At 27.9% G+C, this 26084-nt stretch overlaps 1 protein-coding gene and 1 long non-coding RNA gene across 4 annotated transcripts in view; one reads left to right on the top strand and one right to left on the bottom strand.

The window, feature by feature from the left end:
• The window catches only part of LOC107451638 (uncharacterized), a 150812-nt gene that overhangs the window by 103050 nt on the left and 21678 nt on the right, over window positions 1–26084 (top strand). The window contains exon 1 of one of the 3 annotated variants that reach the window (XM_043045712.3): window positions 20840–20914. The exons of 1 other annotated variant lie outside the window; for it this stretch is intronic. The gene's annotated coding sequence lies outside the window, so the exon portion shown is untranslated. Of the gene's footprint in view, window positions 1–20839; window positions 20915–21094; window positions 21718–26084 lie in introns of those variants that run through there. One more of the 3 variants, XM_043045708.3, reaches the window with a different exon arrangement.
• LOC122270016 (uncharacterized) lies at window positions 13852–21210 on the bottom strand. The gene is made up of 2 exons (XR_006225541.3): window positions 20666–21210; window positions 13852–14429 (listed from the first exon to the last, which is right to left on the bottom strand). It is a non-coding gene; the product is annotated as an uncharacterized LOC122270016 (long non-coding RNA).

Below are 26084 nucleotides of genomic sequence, written 5' to 3'. Positions count from 1 at the left end.
TTCAATTTTCAAATTAAATTTTTATCAATTGTATTCTAGCGAATTAAACACTTTTTTATTCGTGTAAATATATCACCAAATTTAAAGTACATTTAATAGGATTACAAAAAACTTGTCTTCAAATAATCAAAATCATCATTTTTCAACGAAATGGTCGGTGGAAAAAAAATGCTCGCGATATAAAAGGAACGCATCATTTCCTTTAAAAATAATTAATTAATCATTGTTTTATTTCACAACTTTAAAGGTAATTTTGTTTGAGCTGGCCTTTTTTTTCTTCCGAAGTCCAATGATTTATTTTTCATGCATTGTCATTTTCAGCGCATCGCATTTACTAGTAATTAGAATTTATTTCCATTAGTTCTTCATGCTGGACTCTTTAATTGAATATTAATTACGTATTTAAATATTTACCTATTGAAGTGAAAAAATGAATAATTAGTTTAAAATTTCCGCTTTAAAGTTTTTTTTAATGCTGACAATTTATTTTTTTCAGTTACAAATGTAAATATTTTCGGTTAAAATAGAAATAATTTAACTAGATAGCTGATTGTTTTTAATTTATGCACTTTTTTTTTCAAGATGTAAATTAGTTCAAATCAAAGTACTGTAATTCAATTTATCGGAAGTTCGGAAGGATTTGGGTTTCAATAAAAAAAAAGAGGTTTTAAAATTTGAAGTCTTTAATTAGGTTGTTTTTACGTAAAATAAATAATCAAACAGTTTTTTTAGTTGTATAAAAGTTTTAATTTGTTTTTAAAGTAAAGCTCTATATAAATGATTGGCTAATGCAAATAAACTCTTAACAGTTCTTTTATTGATTTATATTAAGAAAAACTGTAAGCGAAAAAGGCAAGAGGTAACATAAATCGAAGAAAAACTCTAAGAAAGAAGTTTATTTATTTATTGATGCTGTAGTTTCTTATACGATTGCACAAAAGCAGAACTAGATATATACTTAAACAAGATAACTTAGTGACCCCGAATGTAATTCGCCAATCACGTCAATTATTTGCATATAAATACTTGCCAAAATAGTGAACCCTTTTTAATTTTTTGTACCTACGTTGAAACTGTGGCCATTTTTTTGTTTCAAACCACCCGCAAGAGCATTTGTTGGCTTAAAATTACATGAGAATTACAAGAACAAACTTTATTAGAGTATTTAAAATATATACACTCTGAACCTGATTGCATTGCAGATGCAACTGATTACGCTACAACTGATTACGGATATATATATATATGAAATACAGCTAACTAAGCAATGATTGATATATTTTAATCAGCATAAAGGTATCAGCATTCATAGCATTAAGTTTAAAAACTGTCAGGTTGGAAACTTTTCCAATTATCCTGACGCATCACAAAATGACAACGGCATTTTCAAGAGAGCCATATTATTCAATTAGCCAATGACAACAATATGAGTAAGAACATTTATTTAGTTTTTAAAATTCTTAGACTTCTCTGCAGTAGATGATTATCATATATTCTAAATTTATAGTGCAAAACCTATTGTTAATTTCGTTATGAATACTTTCCAAATTCTTGTCTAGTGTAATATTAACCGAAAACAGGTGTGCAAAAGTTTGGAGCATGATTCCGATCAAGGGTCACCAAAGTAATTCGAAAATCCTTATTAAATCATAATCGTTTTGATTTTTTTTTATTTACTATTATTTAACACAAATTGGATAGGTTTTATTGTGTTGAATACCCAGTAAAATACCAAAATTTGTTATTTAATCAATGGCTTAGCACTAGCTCATGATAAGGTCTTTATTTAATTCATTTGTTGATTTAATAACCCTTTTACGTAATCAATAGTTTATAAATTGTTTTTCATCTTAAAGCCTGTTTTTCAAAGGATCCATCTTCATATGAAATAATGTCTTTTTTGTGAATAATATGCTATTTTTATAACTGCAGTGAGTTTGAAACTGTTACTTAGGACTGTTGGGTCAAGTTTAGCCAGCTCAGTGCACGCTTATTTCGAAAATTTCGCAAAACGTCAATAAGGAGAAAGCCCCAGTTGTGTGAAAATGAAATGCGTTTGTGGTCCAATTTTTAATATTTAAAAACTTACTCTAAGGCTGCATTGCCTGAGTTCATAAAAATTTGCAAAAACTGGAGGAAAAGGCAATGATTTTGATAATTTAGGTAGAAAAATGTCGCCAACTTGGCATTTTTTAAAAAAGTTTAATAACTTTTAAAATATTTAAGTTATTTGTCTGTTATAAAGCCCAGATCATTCTTCACGGCAAGATTATATATACAGTTTGTAATCATTACATTGCCTTAAGGCCTAAGGCACTTAAACTATGTATTTTTTTTTTAAATTTTCCTTGGCTTTAAATATATTAAAATTGATTTGAATGTTAAAATTGATGCCTCAGTCGAGGCTGAAATAGATGAGGGTCTCCTGATCAAAACAGCGAGAATGTAATTACGACTATCTCGTTTTGAAATCCTGATTTAAGTAACAAATAAAAAAAAAGTGTTAAAGTTAGTAAAAAAATTATTCTAAGAACAACGACTACGGTGATTTGAAATGATATAAAAATGACACACGAAGACTTACAATGAATTGTAAAACGAGATAAAGAGTTATTTAAAGGCAAAAAAAAATTGAAATTAGAAGCCCTACAAATGTTTCTTTTAATCTGAAGACTTTTCATCGTCACCGAAGGGTTATTGAACACAGCTTTTCAAATTATCATAAAAAAAAAGCGCTGCCTGGAATCCCTACGTTAGTACCAGTTTTTCTCCCTCATATTTTTATTATTTTTTTTAAAAAGAAAAAATCTAAATCGGAATTTCTATGTGCTAAACCATAAAGGTTTTAACCAGTTAATGGTCTACCATTCCTTTTAAAGAAGATTCTAAATTTGCATCGTAAAGCCACGGGAAATATATTTTCGACACACATTGAAACATAAACAGGGTGCGTAGCCAAATAATTCAACAAAAAATAAGCACCTTTTAAGCATTTTTCAAGCACTCAAAAAATATTTTTAAGCACTTTAAAAAAATAACATAATTAGGCAGGGTTGGAAAGATTTTGACAATCGGCGGTTTTATCTTGTTTTAACCGTTATGTCAAAAAAAAAAAAAAAAACTTTCGGCATTGTTTTTGACAATTGTCAAAAATCATGATATTTTGAATTATGTAAAACGAATGGCGTTTTCATACGCTACGGACTGACTATACGCCGAAATAGATTGGGGTTGAATTAATTATGAAAACGTTGAATAGAAAGAACAATGTGAGCTGCGTCTTTTTGCATAATTCGAAGCGAAAATCAACATAGTAAAGGAAAAATCTCATTTTGAAAAAGGCTGATTTTATTAATCACTATTAAACTGTTTTTTTATAATTTGTAATTATAAAAAACAGTTTAATCTAATTTTCTAGATTGAACACGTGATCTAAAGTTTTTTTTTTTTAACGACATATAAAATATAACTCTAATTAATCTGTAACTAGAGCACCAGAAAAAAAATCTAAAACTGACACAGGTGTCTCATCAGCGTCAAAGGGTTAAGTCATTTTCGTGTTTCTGAAAGTGAAATATTACAATCGAAATTTTGAAATTCTTTTTGGTTAACTCGAGTTCTCAAATTTCCATTGAAATTGTGCATATGAAGACATTAATTTTGATTATATCGTGACCATTACAAGCAGGATTTATCGCCGAAGTTGGATTGTCGTCAGTAGAAATTTTGACCAATGTCTGATTAGCTAAGCTCAAATTTTAATTAGAGTTTTTTGATGGAAGACAATGTAAGTTTTAATCGTTTCCTAGCCACTGCAAGCAGAATTTAACGTTATGTTATCGTCAAAAGCAATTTACAGTAAATTCAAATTTTGATCACTCAAACAAATTAAGTGTTCAAAACTGAGCTTGAACGCAATTTGAACAGAAATAAATCATATTTTCAAGATTTAATACAGTCTGTGGAGTCTGGTCTAGATTTAATAAGCACATTTTCAAAATTTTTAATGTTATTAATAGTTTATTATGATATGAACTAGTATTAAAATAAACATATGTAAAAGGATTTAATCATAATTTTTAATGTATTTTGTAATACAAAAAATTTCGAAAAAAAGTGATATTAGCCCTTATAACAGTTTGTTTCTAAAATTGAGACAGAAGTTTCATTTAATAATCAAAGTTGCACAGTGTTACTAAAATTAACAATTGATGTTTATGTATTAGAAATAAGAGTAGAAAAGTTCTAAATTAGAATTAATGGTAGAAAAAAATCGAAGTGTCTAATTTTTACTGCATTTGTACAAAAAAAAATTTAAATTCTAAAATTATGACAAAAATTTCTAGACATAACTTTATCTAAGATCCAATATTACAAAAAAAAGCACAGATTTAATCTAAATTTAATAGTCATTCTAAATGTATAATTAAATATCGTCCTAAATTACAAATGTATGAAAATATTGGAAAAAGTATTTAAAAACCATAATGGTTAGGAATTAAGTACAAAACAGAGTATTTATTTAACGAAAAATAAATAGCGACTTTATCTAAAAAACAATAATCTAAGCTCGGTAATAGATTTTTCAGTCTTTAGAAAAAAATTAGTTTATGTCAATTTTTTAAGTAAATATTAACTTTAGAGGTATTTTTAGCTATAAATTCTTTTTCAACCAGCTAAAATTGGATGTAAATAAAAAATCTTTCAAAATTTTTTATTGACATCTAAATTAATATTACTTTTATCGCTAATGAGTTTTTTTTCTTTCGTTTTTAGACTTAACTAATATTGAATAAAAAAAATTAATTTTTTGTCGTAGTTAGCTTTTACTAATAACAGCTGTGTTAGCTTTTACTAATAAAAAAATATTTCAAAAATTACATAAATAATTATTTTTATGAAACCTCCGTTACTAACAACAAAAACAAATACTTTATATAGAAGAGGGTTAAAAAGGCTAAAGAAATTACTTCAATAGAATTTTTATTATATTATTTAGATACTACGAAAGCTGGACTTACTTTTCTACTGCTTATCCTCAACGTTTTTTTTTTTTTTTTTTTTTTTTAATTGGACAGTTCTGAAATGGACCAAATAGTTATAAAAAAAGGTTAAATTAACTTTACAAACATTTTTGCAAAAAAAAAATTTTAGATTTATAAATTTAGATATTTAAAGGGAAAAAAATAACAACTTATGTCTAGCTAAACTGCACGTAAAATGCAGAAATAGAAAATATCGTAACGGAGTTTTTAAATCTCGACATAGCTCGAAAGGTATATTTGCAAAAATGGACACAGCTCGAGATGCATGTTTACAAAAATAAAACCAGCAAAATATGCACCATTCCTGTTTTCAACCCAAATTAAAACAACCAAACGGAGAATTGCGTACTTACTTTTCCTTACTTACTTTACAATAACAATGAGCAAAGTCACGAACTTTGGGAGTAACTAACTAGGTATTCAGGCGATATCTTCGTATTTAGAATTTTAAGCCTATAAATTCCTACATTAATTTACAACCACTATTATAAGCCACGGTAGCTCAGGAGATAGAGTAATCGCCTTCCAATTAGGTACCCCAGGTTTGAATCTCAGCGTTGGCTGTTTGATAGGAATTCTACTTCCGCCTCACACCGACAATACCTAAAATATTTTCAGTGGTAGACGGATCATGGATTAAAATTCCCTTACAGTTGGATTAACCGTGAGATGTTTTCGTGATTTATCCTCTCCATGTAATACAAATGCAAACTAGTTCCAACAAAAAAATCTTCCACGAAGACTAAATTGCTCCAATGCTTGATCCAAGATTTCCCTTGTCTTCCGGATTGGGTTCAAAATTACAAGGTTATGGAGTTGAACATTGACAGTCGTGAACACAGAATTGGGTCGGTTGTCCAACGACGGTTATAAAATAAAATAAAAACCACTGCTATAAACTTACAGCACCCGCTGGTATCTTGTAAAAAGAACTGTTAACTTTTAAAGTCTTTATTTAAAAAAAATAATTTTTTTTAAATTTTAAAAAAACTAATTTAACAGAGTGGACGACATTACATTACCAATTTTAATGGGTTTATTAGTTTATTGTTTGAAAAAAGGATGCCCACAAGAAAAGTTAAAAAGAACATAATCAAATGCTATGTCTATTTTCGTAAACAAGCTTTCGTTTAAAGCTACAATATGATAATAGTTTGAAAAAAAATATGTTAAAAGCTTCACAATATGCTAACAGTTTGAAAAAATATGTTAACAGCTTCATAATATGCTAACTGCTTGAAAAAAAATATGCTTGTATAGATAAAAAAAAAATATATCAGCACTGAATAAATTGATTCTAAAAGCAATTATTCAATTCAGTTAGAGAACGCCAGACCGTTGCAAATTCACTTTCAACTCCATTACTAATTTAAAAGAAAGAAAAAGTGAGTTAGGGCAAGGCAAACCTTGGCGAACATACAAGGGGCAAACATACAGTAAGTTATGAAGTCTCAATTGCTGAGAAAGAAAGAAAAAATTAAAAATATCAAAATGCAAACAAATTACTGGAAGAGAACTTTTTTACTGCGTAATCCTAAGTTGCTTCTTATTTAAATATTTTAAGAATTTCTTTTCAGTATCGGAAACTTCATGACTTATTCTAGTATGTCTGAAATCACCTTTTATATACTTAAATTAGTAACGGCAGTAAAGAGAATTTGAGACAAAAAGTTTCTCCCGTCTTAAGGTATGCTATGATTCAAATCATTGATGCGAATTAATCCATTAATCAGATTCGGATCAGTTTATTAAAAATTCTGATCAAAATCATTGATTCAAACCAGTAGATTTGAATAAATAACGGTGTTTAGAATTATTACTAGATGATACTTTGTTTCGAATCATTTAGAACGGTTTTGTCTGAATAAAAGCTGAATACTGAATCGGTTATTCGAATCATCATTTTGCCATCGCTTCAAATTCTTCGATTCGAATAAAATCAATTCAAATCGAAGCAGCTTAATTATCCATTTTTCAATACATGACACACATTACCATGAAAAAATTCCTGGGAGATTATTTACTGCCATTCTTAAAACATCAGTATTTTATTTGAAGACAACACGATGCGAATTTTAAGAATAAAATGCCACATTGAAATCGCCGAAGGGATAAGGGGAGGTGGGGGTGCTTCATCCAAGATAAGACTGTACGATATCCATCGCTCCATTGTTTTCCAGCAAAGGAATGATGAACGACCCCCCGATTTTAACAGAATATCGATTTCACACTCCGTCGAGCGCATTGCGACTTCCCCGGTCGACAGACCCCGAATTATAACGGGCATGAATTTTTAATTATCAAAACTTTGAAGAGTGTAACCTTCTCCTTCCTCCCCCCCATCTCCTTTATCTATTAATAGGTAAAACTCGGCGGTCACTCCATCCCCCCATTTATACTTCCCAAAACCCCAAATTCATTCCTTTTGCAAATGGGGTGGAGGGAAGAACATAAACTTAAGGGGAGGGACGTGTCCGTAATGAGAAAATTTTCCCTGTCAAGATCCCTTTCTAGGAAATAAAAGTTGGTGGGGGTGGTCTGAAACGAGAAAAGCATATTCAGTGCTTCAGGCTGGAGCATAGATATAAATCTGTTTTCTCGGATAATTCACGAAATGACGGTCGTGGCGAGACAGGACCACGTATTGTTTTAATAACTTGTGCACTGCGGCAGAAAAGATTCAACTGGATACGACACCAATCGCCCGCGTGTGTTTATGTGTGAGTACATACACATGCATGTGTGGGGGTGTATAAATATATATGTCCATATGTAGATAGTGGAAATTACCGTTCATCTGGGTAAACGGTGTGTCGGTCGACCGGGCGTAACGAATTCTTGAAGTTATCCATCAGAATTTCGACGAAGCGTGCTGTGCTTGCTGTATATAGGGAGTTGCTGCTTTACCATCCTTGGACGACGCATGGCGGAGGGCAATTTAGCTGTCAAAAGGTTTGTACTGAGGGCGTATGCCAGCGATTATTTTATTTTTCACTTAAAAACTAAAACGGCTATCGCCTCCTTTGCTGTGATTGGTCCCCATTGCAACTTGTGCTGATAGCGAGCCGGGCGAAAAGTATTTGTCATGTACTTAAATTGAAAAGGAAGCGGGATTATCAGAGGGAGAAAGGAAATTACAATTAATGATATTATTGTAAGATATTTTTATAGTCAGAGTAATGTGTACAAAACTACATATGATCATCGTTAAAGCTCAATTTGATTTATGAAGCAAAGACAAAAGAATATAGATTGGTTTGAGATAGTTCGTTTTCAATCATATCTGGATAAAGCTAGTGAAAAATATATGCTTAGAATTAGACTAAGATAGTGCGCCTGGATAAATGTTGGAAAAGCACCATAGATAAAATAGCAAGGATAAAGAAAGCACTTAGTTTTTATTTAAGTATTAATTCTGATTTGAACACAGTAGTTTTAAAAAAAGGGTAAAACCATACCTGCCAACTTTTACGCATTTGGCGTAAAATTTTATTTCTATATTTAAAGTGGTAGTGAAATGTTTGCTTTCTATATATTCCTCGCGTTTATAAATTTATTTTAAAATCTTTTTGAAAACAACTATTTCTAAAAAAATTAAGCATATATATTAATATGTAATACTGCTGTGGTAGTCCGCATAAGCTTCTGAAAAATACATCCTATGTTTCAGCCTAAAATTGTAATATAAATTCCATTTTACTACCACTGAGGAAAATTATTCCAGCAAGGATTAAAAGTTGGCGGGTAGCAATATTATTAGCAATTAATTACCATCAATTAAAAACATTAGCAATAAATTCAAGGGCTTAAGTTCAAAGGTACATTACTTAAGTACTCAATATTCCTGGGGGGAAAAAAACAAGTAAATAAAAAACTTAAATTCTTAAAGTTAGAATATTTATTATTATCAAAAATCACGATATACTTAAATAATTACATAGTTCGAAGGGCTATTCTCATCGATTATTTAGCGTGGATTATTTTAAACAATTAAAATAAATTAGGAATTTAATTTTTCGACGAATGCTATTTTTTCCTATACTAGAATTTATGTGAGCACTGCACTTCAGGCCGATTCATCTTTCTTTTTTTTCCCTCCTTGTAACGACACACTAGATCTAAATCAAGTGTGCTTCGAAAATTTCCTAAAATTTAAAATTGAATGCATTACTCACCTTCGTTACAATACTGTAAAAAATAATTTTAATAACTAGTAACTTCCAAATAGTGGCATTTAGTATTTATTAAGATTGCAAACTTATCAAGACAACAATATATAATAACTTATTCGAATAAGTAAATATAATCATACTGTTGAATTCATTAAAATTCGTTTTTTCTTCTTTTTTCAAATACGAACATTATTTGCGGGGTGGGATATATATATATATATTTTAAATTAAACATTTTTTTTTATTACTTGAATCTACAAATTTTGCTATAATTAAGACACTTGTAGCAATTCAGAAATATGTAGTGGCAGCAATATTTGCCAACTTTTCTAAATAATGAGAAAAAGCGTTTACTGATGAGCAAGTTAAACATTTGAGATTTTTTTAAAAATCCATTACATATGTTTGCAAGATGGGAGAAAGAAATAAGAACTACGTTTCAAAATATCTTAACAATTGAGTTACTAATAGAAAAATTGCAATATTAAAATTGCATGCGTAGCTTATAATGAAAATAATAAACTCTGTGTTAAAACAATGCATAAACATTCACACTTAAAAAGGGGAATATTTTTCCTATATATTAGCTGGTATTCTAGTTTTAGTTAAGAGCATTTACATAAATTTTAAAAAATGGACTCTAAATAAATTCAAGTTTTATGTCAATTCCTCGAAATTAATTTAAGAAATGAAATTTAAATAAATTTTTCTTTGTTAACATTCTTTTAAATAAAGCTGCCTCTTCAAAAGAGTTGTGAACACAGAACTGCCCTCATCAAATAAAATAAATGTATAAACCAACAATTTTTACTGCCATTTTCCACTGCATTTAATTCATTCCTCCAACAGACTACGGAAGTGTTAGAGAATCAAAGATGCTAACACTTCCGTAGGGGACAGCAGCAATAATAATTTAAGCAATAATTTGCATGCCATTAAGATAAAGGTGTTATGCCATAAATAAATAGTATAAACACATGTTTTTTATTACTATTTTAGTGGGATTTGAGTGTAGTGTGCATATTGCAAATTTTATTCTAAAGAACCCCTTCAGACACATATGTGCAAACCTATAAAATTTTGTTTAAGTTTTATGAACTATTTAGTCGTGAAGCAATAAATTAACTTACTAGAATAGTTTATAAGAAGTAATCATTATATATTTATTACGGAGTCAATGACATGAAAAATTTAGAACGAACAATGACGAAGATTATGCTTTATTGAGGGTAGTCAATTTAAACAAAACTGAAATATCATACACCGAGGCAAGAGCTTAAAATTTTTAACGTCGTTTCAAATTCTTGATATATTTTTTTTTAAATTGTAGTCGACTAGACTTCCAAATTAACAAACATTCAAATACGTTTATGCTTAAATTTTTTAATTGCATCCTAATATCATACGTTATATTATAAATCATTAAAAAAACATTTTGTTCTCAACAAAAGGTTATTCCATTCAAAATTATATATGGTAAGGATTCCAACAGTTTTGTGCTTAATGCGTCTGGATTTTTTTATCGGTCTCAATATTTCCTAATACAGATTTATTTATTACTATAGGCTTAATAACAGAAATCCCAAGATTAATTATTTTATGTTTGTTATTTTCACAGGATTGAAAAAAAAAGAAAAAAAAAAGCTAATCATTAAAAATAATTGTCTAAAAATATTAATTTAATCGTTTATATAAATATAAAATTATGTGAATAAACGTTGTCAAATTTAGTTTTAAAAAAAATTCTGAAAGGCAAAATTTTTTTTTTATTATTATTTACCGCACATTTAATTTAGTTAAAATTATGATACATTCTTGAGTTAAATTTTGAAATGTATAATAAAATAATTTTTTTAATTATTTCATAACAAAGGGTGAAGGCTTGTTTCTCAACAGCTTTTAATTTAATTTTAGAAAATAAGGCTATGGAAATTCTAATCAAACATAAAAGAAATTATACTCATAAAATGCGGGACCAAATGTCATTAATGACATCGAAAGGGAAATTGGTACTTCATAAATCTAATAGATGGCGTTACTGTGGGATTAGGTGAAAACAAAATGTTTGGAAGAAGTGGATGATACAGATCATAGAAATTTTAAACTTATTTTTTAATGAAATAATGAGAGTAATTAATTTTAAAAGAAACAAAAAACTTATATTATGTTACTTTCTTAAAGATAGGAAAAATAATAATCTAAGAATTGGAAATTTATAAGTCACGTAGACCTGTTGACATATATACATTTGTATATCTTAAATTAAAGTTTTTTGTAATACAATTTTAAAAATGCTGTTAAAGCAATTGAAAAAACTTATTTTCTTTTCTATATTAACAAAGAACCAAGACACTCTCGACTGGAACTTATAGCATTTTAATTGAATTTTAGCATTAGATTTAGATCAGAATTTTGTAAAACAATACCAATTTAAAAAGAATAAATGTACTTTCTATTGCTTGCATAAAACTTTGAGTTTAATAATAGGATGAAAATTGCTTTAGCTTTTATTTGCATTTTTATCTTCATTTGTTTTGTTTTTTTTTCGAAATTCATTTAAACTTTGAATATAAAAACAAATGCAGAAAAAAAATAGTATCTATTATAATTCTAGCAGCATTTTTCAGTTTAACTTTTTTGATTAATTTGTTTTAGGTTATTCATTTAAAAATATGGAAAATTTAGAGAAATATCCTGGATATCAGGATTTATCAGATGAGTTATTTTATGATGGTTCACCCCCTTTCATGTCAATCAGAAAATTTCTTCCTCCTTTTCAAACTGACATAATCAAACTATTAAGAATTAGCAAAGCATCACTTTCTTCATCTTTTTTACAAAAATTTCACAAACAGAAAATAGATGCTATAGCAATCAATAATAATATTAAAATTCTCTTCTAGCCAAATAAATGAAATATATAAGTGTTGAAATATATAAGTATATATATATTGTTATAAGGCTGTTTTTTTATTTTTTTTATTAAAAATTATATTTTCAATTTTATAAACATGCAAGAGAGATTTCAAATTCATATTATATGTTCAAACATATATTTTTCTTCTGTTTTGTAAACATTTTTAATATCACTTCCATTTTTTTTCATATTATTTACTAAATAAATAATAATTTCAAATTAGCAGACAATAATAAGGTACCTCATTTAAACAATAAAATATGTGGAGGAGTTAAGCAATATAATATTAGATTTCATTTAAACGGCAAAATATTTCAAAATGCATATAATGACGAGTCATAAAATATGCAAGAAGTTGCCTTAGATACATATTTCACTTTCATAAGATTTTGAAAATCAGCCACAATATAAACTATATGCATTTACATCTGCTCTTAATATATCAACTTAAATTATTTCGTATAATTAGTTCCTGATGAACGTTACTATGAAAATTAAAGCCGTAGGAAATTAAAAAACTGTTTCATTAAAGGATGCTTTACAGAGCTTATGCAATAACTAATGTCCTAAAACTGAAAGACTGAGGAAACTTCCAATATATCTCCCTACAGATGTGTTTATGAAAAGAAATGTGGACAGAACCTATTTTCTACAAAGATTTATTGATATTAGGAATTAAGTTTTCATCCAATATTACAAGTCATAAAATTTAGCCAAGTTTTATGTATTTAATCAGATGAAATGTGAATCGAACTATGAATATTTGAAGCAGCAATTAAATAAAATAATGAATCGCTATCTTATAACGTAATCACACACATTTTTTTTCATTTACTTTTTTAAACACTGAATTATTTTTTTTTATGACATTACTGTGTCTTCCACTCAAAATTATTCTAAATGTTCAGAGAGTCTCAAAAATTATTGTTTATAGAATGTTTATAACTAAAAGTTTAACACTAAAAGGGACGAAACTTTAATGTAAATTCTAGGTTTTGCCACAAAATAAGTATAATATATTCCTAATAATAATCTAAGAACTCAAAATTATTTTTTACGCCAAACAACACCTGTATTTGGCTTTATGTTAACAATTCATACTAAATAAATTTTATAAATATTACTCAACACAGTCTATAAAAAAATTTTAAAAAATAAAATATGTAAAATTGAAAAACAGTTATTCATATTATTTTTCTAGAATTATTCAATATATTTTGAAAAAAGAAAAAACTTCTGTCTTATGAATATTATTTAACACATTTTAGAAAAAGGATATCCTTCCTCACCTGCCTTGAAATTAAATTTGATTTTTCAGAGTGAAAGACTAATTTTTTCCTTAGAAGAGACCAAATTAACCATAGCTGAAGTTTTGCACACAACCTCAGTAAAATGAATTAAGAGTAAGATTTGCTAAAATTTCAAGACAAAATATGTCTATACAATTTCATAAAGATGTGTAGAAAACTGTAGTTCTTAAAAAGCAGAAACTTAATTTCTTTATAAAAGGTTTCACACATGCTGCGATTCAAACAAAACATGTAAATGCAATTTCACAAAAACCTGTTGAATATTGACATAATAGCAATACAATAAAGATTGTATCTTTTAAAAATGATGATAAATTATTAAAAGCAGAACAGCTGAAATTTTTAATAAAGATTTATTGGTATATTAATAAAAATAAGACAGTAAATCTAAAAAAAAAACACAAGCATTTATGTTTACGAAATTTTATTATACTAAGTGCTAATTTGTAACTGCAACTCATGCATAAAATGAGAACATATTAACCTAGGAAATAAGTATTATAAAAACTTTATAACTACCTTAATATAGCAATAACACACAGAGTAGAAGATATATATAATGTAATTCTATAAACTGCAATTCACCATAAATCACACTAGCTATGTAGGTGTGAACAATGAAATTTGCAGTTTAACTAAGCAAGCAATTTTTACATTATTTGTTTAAATACTTGCTAAGCAGTAAAAATTTAAAAAGCTTGGCAAACCACAATTGATTAATTTGTTTGTTATTACACAGTTACTATACAACACAAAATTCCATAAAATGCAAATCCTTATGTTAAAGTTTACATTATAAAGATCTTCTACTGTAATTTTATTTACTACAATTAATCTTATTCAAATAGGTGGTTTAAACTTAGAGAATTCCAAACATTTACATGACACCAACTTTCATCTGATTTTATCATGAATTTGCTGCTGATACCGAATATTTTCTTGCATCAATCATTAATATCTAAGTATCAGTTGCCACATGGGATCCCTGAAAAAATTAATATCTATATGAATTTCAATTTTAAATATAAAAATAATTAATAAAGTGACATCACTAAAAGCAAATTATATTTATAACATTTTTACAAAACTATCACCAGCAAGTTATGATACAATCAGAAGAAACATTATTTAATGTAAAGCCATATTTAGTTATACCTTATACTTATTTGTGAAAACTTTAAAACAAAACTTATTTGTTATGCTTAGATTTTTTTAATCAAATAATAAATCAATTTTACTGAAACTAAACTGATTAAACTAATATTTCACAAGGTTATAATTCCTAAAGAAATTTTTTTCACCCCTATTTAATTTCAACAATAAAAATTCACCCTTAGTCAAAATGTTTGAATTACACAAAATGAGGTAGAAAATGAAGTAAGAAACATTAACCCAAGAAGTAAAATATTCATGTTACTGTTAATGTAATGTGTACAGTTATTAGCCTAATAAATGGTTTTATTTCTAGGCTTGTTGGTTAATATAAGATTAATTAGCTCTGCTCCACAACCCTCCCAAGATTGCTAAGCAGTCTTATATGGTTCGAACCATCCACACTTTGCTCGCTAGTAAAGTTAAACCCATTTAAAAGGAGTTTTAGCAAAAAATATGTAGGCATAGTATTATAATTGAGTAACTCTAAAATGCTTGGCAGTGTGTTGCTTTTCAACACGTGCCATCTCACATACCAAACACTCTCCCCTCGATTATTCATCTACTTTCTCAAATAATTCTTACTCAAGAAATCTATAATCCGTTGTTTATCCTTAGATAAGATCACAGGAAAAACAAACTTGTTTACATCGCAGTAGCTGCAAACATTTAAACATAAAGTATTGAATAATTAAATCAAATTAAAATTACCAAAAGGGATAAGTACCAGGAAAAAAAATTTTTGATTGCGGAAAATCTTGACCATTATGAGTTTACCTCGATGTAATGGCATTATGATAATGTCACTATCATATGAGCGTACTCATATATGCGAGGAATATGGTCAGTCTTGATTTTGATGTAATAAATTTCAAAAAGTCGATTTTACTTAATCTAATAACACAAAGTCAGGGGATAGAGCGTTCGCCCTCCAATGCAGTAAACCAGGTTTGAATCCCGGCGATGGCAGGTTAATTTAAATTCCGCACCCAGCTCACACCTACCACAGTGCTGACGTAAAATATCCTCAGTGGTAGACGGATCATGGGTTAGAGTCCCCTTCCCATCATGCTAACCGTGGGAGGGTTTTGTGGTTTTCCTCTCTATGTAATGAAAATGCAGGTAAGTTCCATCAAAAAGTCCTCCACGAATGCAAATTTCTCCCAATGCTTGATCCAGGAGTTCCTTCGTCTTCTGGATTGGGTTCAAAATTACAAGTCTACAGCGTTGAACATTAGTGGTCGTAAACCCAAATTTGGGTCAGCTGTTCAGCGACGGTTATAAAGTTAAAAAAAAAAGTCAACAGAATAGACAATAATACATTTAAAAAATTTAAACTACTTTAGCTTAATCTATTAAGTGAGTATAACCAATATTTGTAGCGTTGAACAATAACAATTCAGTGAACATTTGCCTTTTTTTGCCTCGTATGAAGAAAGAGTATTCAGTTAACTTTATAATATAATTCAAAAAAAAAGAAAGGGTATACTTTGGGCCAAGTATAAATAATTATAAACAATGTTAATGAAACACAAATATTTGAACAGAAATGGACATATAGTATAGTGTCAATTTTATTAATGAGAACCTTCCTCAGCGTGGAAATACAAAATGACAAAAGAAAATATGTGACAAATAAATTGTAATAAGAAAAAATGCTCCTTATTGCAATTTTTGTTTCCTTCTCTCAGTTATTGCAACTTATTTCTCAAGTGTTTTTTTTTCTGTCATTTTGTTTTTTGAAATTGAGGAAAGTTCTTTTTTATCAAACCGAAACTATAGATAGTATACTATTTTTTGTCACATTGTTTAACTTTATTTAAAATATAAATGAGCTATATAGCACTGATTTTGCAACAATCATCAATGCTAATTTTGCTCAATAAAGAAGAAAACGTTTTTTTTTTTTTTAAATTTTCTTGTCCAAAATGTAAACAACAACAGAAATAAAAGAGCATTTGTTGTCAATAAATTATTTGAGCTCAATAACAATGACAAAAAAAACAAAAAAAAAAACATGCTAATACTGTAGTTTCTTCAATCACCAAGAGGTAGCTTATTGGTCAAGTCTGGTTACCATGAATCATTGTTACCAAATATCAAAGATGAGATAACGCACCAACTTCTCAATAAAAAGAAGTTTCATAAAGCTAATTTCATAATAAAAAATTTGTGTCAGCAAATTAAGCGCAATTAATTAGAAAATATTTACAAAACACAACAACATCTTTCTAAAATGTAACTAACTTACCAAAAATGTAAATAGAAACAATAAACAGCATTTGTTAACAGAAAATTATTGAGCTCAAACTTAACGACAAAAAAATTACACACTGATATCTTAGTTTCATTAATCATCAGTAGCTAGATTATTAGCATGATTTCGATTACTCGGAATAAAGTAGTTACGCAAAATTATTTTTATAAAATATCAAATATGAGATAACATGCAAGCTACTCAATGCAAATTAATCGCATCATGCAGATTTTTTAATAAAAGACTTATGTTTAGCATGTGTAAACATGTTTGCATGACTAACTTTCTGGGTTTTTGTTTCTTTTCATAAGACTTAATTTATAATGAGATGCAACAATAGAATTGAGGCAGTATAATTATATTTAAATACTTTTAATCACTTATTTTAGTTCTTTAGATGATAAGTTACGAATGGTTGACAGCGTAAAGCTAAGTATAGGTGGTGCTAGCGGTTAATATTTATCGTAAAACCTCCGTGTTTCTAGTTCTGATTTATTTTCACTAAGCTTGGTAAAGCGCTCAAGCCAATATTAATATACTGTGGTATTTACAATATAACATGTTCTTTCATTTTTACTTTAGCATAAGCCATTTAATTTTAGCATAAAACAAATTTATTAGCACAACTCTAGAAGCATGTTATGGTGCTACCCAAAAAATAACAAACGGCAATATTTCACACAAATACAGCCAATTAGGGGATAATACTCAAACATGACAAACCTTACGCCTTATTTATGCTGTAATAGTTTTCTTAAATCTATTTAAGGCCCATTACCTTTTAGAATTTTTAAATTACAGAAAACTTTTACAAATAGTAAAATTATACGTAAGTTTAACCACACATAAAAGAATATCAAGTTTGTTCCCACACCGCATCGTAAATGAAGGGGTACACCGGAAGTTTTCTACATTTCTACTGGTTTTAGGAAGATTGTTATTGTTTACATTCAGTCACCCATCCATGTACACCACATACTGTGCTGCCATCTGCCAATAATACAGAGAAACACCATATAGAATAAGAAGAAGCATTAGCTATCCACAAATCATTGAAACTCAAACTCAAGAACAGAAGATAAAATTCCAAGCTATCATATCAATATCATTAATCATAAGTAGCTAGTAAACATAATTCTAATTGTTTGGAGTTAAACTCTATGTATAACACAATCATTATGTTATCAACGATGAGATAATACACAAATAGCTTAAAACAAGTCAGCCTTAAAATATTGATTCTGTACTTAATGAAAAACTCAAAAAAGCAAGTTAGGCTCAATAAGAAAGAAAACATTATTCTTAAGAAGAAAAAGACAGAAACTTATAAAAAATGTAAACAATACGAAAGCGAGAACAGTAGTTGCTGCTAAAAAGTATCGAAGCTCACGACCAACAAGTCGTATAAACTTTTATCATCAGTCGCGGTGACTACTATTTTAGTTACTTTGAATAAAATGATCTAACATAATCATTTTTATCAGATACTAATGATTACATACAAACAGCTCAATAAATAAATTTTGTTATCTACTGATTTTGAGATAAAACTAGTGCGCTGTTTAACTAATGCAAGATATTCCACTTTGGGACATTTCTACTTCAAAAAGAGATGATAATCTGAGCTATGCACTGTCTGAAGTTCTAAAGTGCACATCCATCCTAAAAAAAAAGTTATTAAACCCATTATCTTAATCTCATCCCTATAAAAACAACGAAGACACAGCACAAGTGCAAAAGCGTAGAGGGTTCGTGAATATGAAAACATTGAAAAAGCAAAAAAGTAAATGTTTGTTTACAAAATAGAGAACATTATAAAATATAATAATTCTATTAGAAAAGTAAACAATAGGATCAATCAAACATTGTTAACAGACTAAAAAATATTAAGAGTTCAAGACAACAACATAGACAAAAATATTTCATGTTATAACATAAGCAAATAAAATTCAGCAAGCAAATAAAATTCAATAAAGAATAAAATGTTTGTTTACATAGCAATGTTGATAATCTAACAAACTTTTCAAAAAGTATAACTAACTCATGGAAAAGTGTAAACAATATATGAATAATTCATCGACGAATAGCTTGATACAAATGTAAAAATTAGCCCTTTATGTTGATATCAGAATAATGCAAATAATTTGATTGAAAAATAGATGAAGAATGAAACAACATTTAAAAACAACAAAAACGAAATTATTGAAATTCAAGTTCGACAAAACAGACATAACACTTACATGCTATATCAATTTTTTTCATTAATTGCACAATATTTAATGGATAATTTTTTGCATTAATATGTATAAGGTATACTTAATGTAACTAATTGCCATTATTGAGATTACCCACATTAATGATTCCATACGAACAAACAAATTTAAATTTAACGAGAAGAAAAAGAATACAGAGATTTCTGTATCCTGATTTTTTGGCAAAATAATCTTCAAGTCTTGGCAACTTCCAGGCAGCAGCCTGCGAAAATTTAAAAAAAAAAAAAAAAAAAAAAAAACAGAAAAGTACCAACTTGAAAGGGGAGATATTTCCGTATAGTGATCTGCCGGGCCAACTACAATCGCCAAGGTGCCAAATAGACTTTAAACCTGCAAATTTAAAAAACAAACAAACATGTAGATGTTTGCCCAGGGGTAGTTATACCTTTCGAGATGGTCCCTTTCTGCGATGTTTTTTTTTAGTTTAGCGCAGGCCACTGCCCAGAAGTTGGCAAAACTATTTCGATACAAAATCTTCTATAAATCGATACGAAAATCTTCTTATGAAATGTATTTAAGAGCCAACTGTTCAAAATAGTTGCAATTTATATTCCCAAGTCTTTTAAAAATTATAAAAGCATAGATCATTACGAAGTGTGTCACAATAATTAGTATTGCAAATTTTCAGATTTTTTTTATTTATATAAACAGTACGTGCCCAGAAGTTGCCAAAACTTAACGAATATTTTGGTACATTAAAAAATTCTCTTATAAAGTTTATTTAAAAACAAACTGATCAAAATAATTACAATTTATATTCCCCATACTTTAAATAAATTATAACAGCACACATCATTATGAAATATGTCATAATGATCAGTACCACTTGTCATTTTAACATTGTCATTTATTTTATATTTATATCAACAGTACCTAATGCCAACTAGGAGAGCCAGCAAACTTGTAATTATGTACAAATTAAATCAATCACATATTTTTCAGCATTCACATGTCTATGTGTTTTTTAATTCTATTACAGTCATAAAAATGTACTTAAACTATGATTTATTTATTTGTTTACATAATGATTTTATTCAAACAGTTGGCAAGTTCAAAATCACTTAAATGAACAGAACTTTTCATTAAATTTGATTTTAGTGCGTAGCTCAATCTTATTTTGTAATTAATTTTAAAATGATAAATAAATACACTACACATCCCTACTCAATCACATCTTCCTGTCATAGTAAATAAAGAATAAAATGTTTTCAATATGAAACGACAATTAGTATTCAAGTAATTTCAAATCTACCTCAAGATCATATGTAAGTTTATTTTATGATATAATTCAGTAATAACATATATAAGCCATAACGCCGGTAAAATTGTTCGAAAATCTAAGATTCAGTAAATTTATTAATAACTTACTTCAACCACGACAAAAAACTAAAATGATGTATCATAACAATTATTTCAATAAGCCAGCTTCACTCAATCACATTAGATAAATAGAAATTTTATTAATATTTAAAGAAGAAAAATCAATAATTTTGTGAAATATTTATTGTTGATCATATTGTGTTTACTATTAGCACTTACCTTTACTCAAAGCTACAAAAAAAGCCTTTAAGATGATTTTAAAACACTAATAGCAATCGCTGAACATAAAAGAAACTGTTTCAATAAATTATAAACAACAAATCAACTCAAAATCGGTTAAATGACACACGCTGATGACATTTGTGTACATGCCGCCATCTTTTTTGTTTTATTCTCTCGAAGAGGATTGTGGGTAAGTGCTCGCTATCCAATATGGCTGCTGGAAGGTTCCTGCTGAGAGGGTGTCGTGTAAGTTGCTCTTAAATCATTTTATATTTCTTACTAGTTAAATCCGATTTTTGAGTGTCAAAATTTTAAAATTGGGATTTTGAATTGCGAAGCGCCCGCTCACCAAGCAAGATGCGCTTATTCACGCGTAACGATTACGTCATAGCGATACTCCCGCATCTTAGATCTCTTCAGGAAAAAGGGAGACGCTGGGAAAAAAAAGGAGCGAACAAGAGCGCTCTTTCTCCTGTGCGTTTGTATTGATGCGTTGTGACCAGAACGCCTTTGCCATGACTCTGAAGCAACTTCCATCGAATAGCGGCTCGTGGAAAATTTTTCAAAAATTGCGTGGTGAAATTTTAAAAGATTTGATTGGGCGGCGCGACTTTTTGGCTCCACGAATCGCTAATTCAACTTATTTTGACCGCCCAGTTTTCATCAAATTGTTTTAAGATGAGAGTAAGAATGAAAGTTATGGTTTTCCATCTTCGAGGAAAAAAGATGGTGAGCGGGTGTTTTTAAATGCTGGCGATTTTTCCTTTTGCCAATCGTATCGATTAGTGATATACTTGATGGTCGGTAGGTTTGGTTGCTGGAAAGAGACTATATTTTTATCTCTCTCTTAAATTCTCTCAAAGAAAATGTCTCTCAAGTGCTCTTGTTTCTTTTTCCTATTTCATAAGATGCTCATTCATGGAGTTTCAGGAAAACTCAAATACGATGTCTAGTCATTGACATTAATTTTAAAACTTTATCTCAGGAATTATGTGATAAACTATATGGGGAAGTTGATGATGTACTCTATGGACATGTTATTATTTCGAGTAAGCTTTTTTTTTTTTTTTTTTAGATTTGTTTACATTTTGACATTCCAGTTCACTTTAATATATGTTGATAAGTAATTAAATTAAATTCATTTAATTACGATACTAAAATTTTTCTTTTTAATTTAGTAGTTGTTTTGACATTTTAATTATATTTTATTTCAATGACGCTTTGAATTTAAATTTATTTTCCATTATATTTAAATTACCTAGAAAAATGTTTACGTTAAAAAATGTAGTTGTATTACATAAATTCACTTCTCGTTTGAGGATTATAAAAACTTTATGTTCTTATTTTTAATTTAATGTGTCTTTAAAAATAATATTAAGAACTTTGAAAACGATAATTACTTTATTTATTTTCCTGAATTACGTTTTGGGAAAAGTAATAACAATTTAATTTACAATTTTAGAATCTTTTTTATTACATGAAATGGATGCATAATTTTTTTATTATTTTAATTCTACTTTCATACTCTTTAAAAAATGTTGAATTTGGTGAATTAAAGAGGACATTTGTTAGTTTTGAAAGAGTTAATTTTTTAAAATTAACGATGCAAAATACTTTTTATAAACAATAGTTTTGTTAAAAATAATTAAATTACAAAATATGTTTGCTTCCAAATATAAATTTTATAAAGTTTGAAATTACTACCGAAATAATTTATGAGTAAAATATATGAATTAAGTACAGTAAATAATATTTTGTATTTCATTCTAAATATTTATAAATCTTTTGTTAAATGTTTTCCGATTTTAAAATTACCATTATATTATTTTATTATTACCTTAAACTTAAAACTTACTAATATTTTATTAATTTTAAAACAATTTTTAACTTTTAAAGATAAAATACGGTTTTAGAAGTATTACTATTTAAATGACTCGCTTTTAATTTTATACCCTGCATGTTGTTTTTACTGCACCACTTACAGAAATGCATGATTGTAATTGTATTTTGTCTGGCGAGATTTGCATCCATATAACTGAAATCAGAGGTAATTTCTGTCATATTTGTAAAATGTACGAGTAGCAGCTACGTTTTCGCATTTCTATTTTAATATACATACGTTAGATTTGGGGAAAACTTATTTCATCATATATCTCACTAAAATATCCAAAAGAAGTTCATTTAATTTTTTTTACAACAACAATTGTATTTAAACAATAGAAAAATCTTATTTTTAATTTTTCCTTAAAATCAAAAATAAAATTTTTAAGAAGTTAAAGTAAAATAATTTTAATACTTCAATGTTTAGAGTTTTTGTTTGTTAGAAATTTTTAATCTTAATAAGTATTTAAATAATTATTTTAGTTCTGTTTAGTATTTATTTGAAAAAGATGCAACTGTGCAAACGTCTTATGTTTTTTGGCTCGTCCCCAAAGAAATTTACATTCGATCATCGTAAACAAATCATATATGTTTTACCATTAGTGAGGCATTTGCCAAACAATTATAAAAATAAATCAAATCCCTTATCTCAAAGTAATTTAATTGAAATTTTGAGCATATTTTTTGCATCTAAAATAAATCTTTTTATCAAATTAATAATTTAATAATAATGTAGATAGTGATAACATAATATTTATTACTATTTTTTTAGTGCGTTATTTATATGTTATTTAAGAAGTTATTTTGAATTTTTGAAAAGAAGTTCTGATTAAGGACGCAAAACAATTTAAATGACGTATTACGCTGATAAACATTGTTTTCGTATAGGGAAATGTTGGTTTCCCTGCTTTACTCACAGAAATGCAAAGTTGTTGTTTGATTTTACGTTATTCATCATCATAAATTTAAACACAAACTAACAATTTACTATATATATATATATATATATACATATATACATTTATTTGTGCTGTTTTTTTTTCAATTTTCAAATTTTTTTTTTGAATTTAAAATAAATATGGTTTGATATTTAAGGTGTTTAATATTCAAGTTTAAATGGCATATGACTCTATTGTCATTAATTTTGTAGCATGGTTTTGTTGTTTTTCCTGAACTGCGACTCGCAGAGGTGGATTATTTAGTAGTACTTTGATTTTACTATTTTAAAAACATAAATTTGATCTTAAGGAAGGATATATCTATCACGGTTCATGCTAGTGAATAATATAAAAAAATATATATTTATGTAATTTAAAAAAAAAATATTAAATAAAGTGCCCTTTTTTTATCTCTCTTTTTTTATAATAATATTACTTAAATCAATTCAAATCTTTATTGAAACTGCATTTTTAATTAATTATTAAATTTTGAAAATTGTGCAAATGCATTAATTATCCGTGCAAATCTGAAAAAGTAACATTTTGTTAACATCATTCAATTTTTATTTGATAGCTTTACTAATTACTAATTTCCTTCTAATGACATCGAGAACAATTTTCGTAAAAAAAAATTAGAATTACTTGTAATTAAAATGGATTGCGTAACAAAAGTTTTTTTTAATATTTATTTTGATAATTCTCCTGTTAAGTTATGTGCAGCAATTTCAGTTGAAACCTCTTATGCTTGTAAATGATTAATCATATCTACGCAACACAGTGAACTCAAATTGTATATTTAAAAGTATAAGTGATGATAAACAAACCAGAATACATATCCAGAGTCTTTACTCTACATTCATCTACACTTTTTGTAATTAGTGTAGATTTCCTGTTGAAATTAAAACAGGAGAAGGAATTTTTCGATCTTAACGAGTTTAAGAAAATTTCTGACTGTTTCTTTCAACGTACGTCATTATTAAACTTATAGTTTCTTAATCTTATTTAGCTTTAAAATTTTTTTAAAAAATCTTAACTAGCTTAAAATATTTACTGACTATAACTATTTCTTTCGACATACGTCATTATCATACTTATAGATTTTTTTGTTGCCTTATTTGGCTTTATTTTTAAAAATCTAAATTTTGAGTAATTTAACAGTAACTATTTAACAACTAGACCCGCAATGGCTCAATGGTTAAGATGCTCAACTGTCAACAACTTGATCAACTTGGGTTCGATCCCCAGTGACGGCTTGAAGTCCACTCAGCTTCAGGTCGATGAACACTAGCTTGTTCTGCGAAGTAAAAGCGGACTGTGCGCAGTACTGACACTTTGCCATAATCATACCGTTGGTCACGAAATTGTAGAGCTCAACCTCCATGACCCCCTGACCCACAACGGGCTGTTCTGGGAATGCTTTACTTCATTAAAAACCTATATTTTTCCTTTTTCAAAATATGAATAGGTTTTTGGATATGAGTTACATTGAAAAATAAAATAAATACGACATTTTAATGATAAACATTAATTTTGCAAGTTTGATGAAAATTGTAATTAATAAGTTTAAATTTATGTTGATTAAAAACTCGAGATTTATAAAACAACCTATTCCTGCAAATATAGCGGACGGGAATGTCCGATACAAAATGTATGTTTAAAAAGAACAAGTTTTGACTTATATCTAAAATTTGTCTATTATTGCTATTTTGAAAAGTAGGATATTGTGCTCTAACTATTTTTTTTTTTTTTGCACTGAATTAAATGAATTTTTACAAACTTAACTATATATATATATATATATATATATATATATATATATATATATATATATATATATATATATATATATATATATATATTGAAATACCTGACAAACTAAAAAAAGTATAACGTTATGCATTCTAACAAAGCATATACTGGTGATTTCACTAAGTACTTATGTGAATATGTTTTAAGGAAAGTGTGTATTTTTTACGTTTATTTTTTATGTTAATTTTTTTTATATTTATTGTTGTTTTGCTTATTACATTACACTGTGGTCACAAAGAATCTCTGACTTTTTCAATTTCTGAGGTTGAGAGATCTGCTTCAATGCCCTTTATAACTTTTTTAATAATTAAAATTTACATTCAAAATCACAGATCAGCGAAGAAAACTTTAAATACAAATTATTGAAACAAGCATTGAAATAGTCAGTTAAAGTTTCGAACAACTCTAAAAGTATTTTTATTGTTCATTCTGCGGTTTATATGTCTGCTGCTAATTTGAGTGCCAGTTGGCAAGTACTGGTTTTGACTTTATCGCCCCTCCAACTGGGTACTAGATATTATACAACTAGGTTAACAATTCTGTTCTGATTTAAAAACTGGATAGATGTATGAAGGCCAATGCCCTTAAAGTATGAGAAAATGTTACAGTGAGGATTATCTACAATTAATAAAAATAATGATGGATAGAAGCTACCGAAATGACGTAGTCTCTGATTTTTAAATTTGGTGCACTGGGTTTAAATATGTAAAACAGTTAAAGGTACTTTATAATTGGAACACTCTGGTTCCTTTAGAAAAAGGTGTTTGTGGGTTATTCGTGTGTGGCCA

This window comes from Parasteatoda tepidariorum, chromosome 7 (assembly GCF_982258835.1).
Source record: "Parasteatoda tepidariorum strain Cologne lab strain chromosome 7, Ptep-v5.0, whole genome shotgun sequence".
In the NCBI taxonomy this organism is placed as follows: domain Eukaryota; kingdom Metazoa; phylum Arthropoda; class Arachnida; order Araneae; family Theridiidae; genus Parasteatoda; species Parasteatoda tepidariorum.
This window is presented reverse-complemented; position numbering and strand designations above follow the sequence as displayed.